The 1,478-nt window shown below is 45.9% G+C and overlaps 1 protein-coding gene across 1 annotated transcript in view; it reads left to right on the top strand.

The window, feature by feature from the left end:
- LOC103773526 (voltage-dependent N-type calcium channel subunit alpha-1B-like) overlaps positions 1 to 1,478 on the top strand; it is a gene marked incomplete at its 3' end in the record, with an annotated part of 41,860 nt that overhangs the window by 40,045 nt on the left and 337 nt on the right. The gene's annotated exons all lie outside the window — the stretch shown is intronic.

Here is a 1,478-nt window from a genome sequence, read left to right as displayed (position 1 = left end):
GTTGGATATTGAAATTTTTTCCAATCAAGACCATTTCTTTTATCTAGGACCAATTCAGGAATTTTGAAAATCTCACCCAAAAAAAAAAATCATTTTTAGCTAGCTCAATGCTTCTCAAAATATGTTAGTTCTGCTTTCTTTTGTAAGTATTGTAATTTTGAAGTGCTCAGCCTCGGGCCCTGGGAAAAAGCTGCACATTTCCCATGGCTATGGGAACACTGTAGGTCACTGGGTGGTTGTCACCATCTCCTCCATCACCATGGGGAGGTGGCTCGGTCAGGGGGCAGGTGCCTGGGATCCAAATATGTGTCTGTAGCAGAGAGTAAGGCTGAAATGTGGGGAAACCAGGCAGGGGAGAGGCTGCAAATGAAGGAAGAGAAAGGCAAAGACTTGGTTCCCAGTTTGGGAAAGATGTGAGTCCTTGGCCCAGCAGCACGAGCTGCAGTGGGGCTGCACCCACCCTGCTCTGCACCCCCAGATAACGGGGGAGTGGCCTCTTCTGATAGACACGGCACGACTCACAGCAATGATGCCTAAAATTGCCTCTACATACACCTTCTGGGCTGCAAACCACACAGGAAAACCCAGGCAGAGCAGAACAAGCGTTTTAGAGGAAGGAAAAGCTGCTCTTTAAAAATTAAAGCTCTGGTCTTAAAATGTTAGGTCACAGAAGGCTGAGGGATTTTTCAAACACGCTCACAAGGCTATTCATGTATTGCCCTGGTTTTAATGCCAAAATTAGGGCCCGTTCCTCTCACTCATGGCATTTTTTGAACTTACTGTAGCTTAGTTCACTCCCACATGTCACTATTAGTAACCCAGGAAGCTGCCAGACTCTTCTACCACTCAAAGACCAAACATGTAGTATCAAAGGAGAATGTAAATGCAATTTTAGTTAAGGAATTTGTTAGTTAGAACCTGTCCAAAGAGCTTGTTGCTGTTTTGTTTTGTTTTGTTTTTCAGAAAGCAGCTATTTAATTAAAACCCATTTCATGCCCCAAACCCACAAAATTATAGTCTGCCCCTAAATCCACCTTCCACCGAATCCATTTTCAACCACAGAAACGATTCCAAACCTCACCGTTCCCAGCAGCTGGGTGAAGTTCTGCCATAAATCCCCCAAAAAAGCCAAGAGTGTTGTTTTGCAAAATTGTGCTTGCAAAAACCACCCCCCCCAGACCGTAGGGTGTTGAGGTGCTCCCGCCCAGTCCAGGTAAGACGCATGTTGAGCCTGTGTATGCTGTGGGTGCCTTCCCTCTGGACAGTGTCCCCTTCTGTTGGAGCTGTCTCCCAGTTTGCGTCCCACTGATGCTCTGGTCGTTCCCTTTCTTACTTACCTCTCGCCGAACTTTAGTTCTCCAGCTCTTTACATCTCGTGTTGAATTACTTCTCGAGAACCTCCTCCCCCTAACTGTGCTTGTCTAAACTCTCTCTTTTTTTTGCTTTTCTTTCCTCTTGTGATTCGTCTCTCCCTTCTG

The sequence above is a fragment of the Merops nubicus genome, unplaced genomic scaffold (genome assembly GCF_000691845.1).
Source record: "Merops nubicus isolate BGI_N331 unplaced genomic scaffold, ASM69184v1 scaffold12415, whole genome shotgun sequence".
NCBI lineage: Eukaryota > Metazoa > Chordata > Aves > Coraciiformes > Meropidae > Merops > Merops nubicus.
The sequence above is the reverse complement of the archived record's forward strand: the minus strand, read 5'-3'. Positions and strand labels throughout refer to the sequence as shown.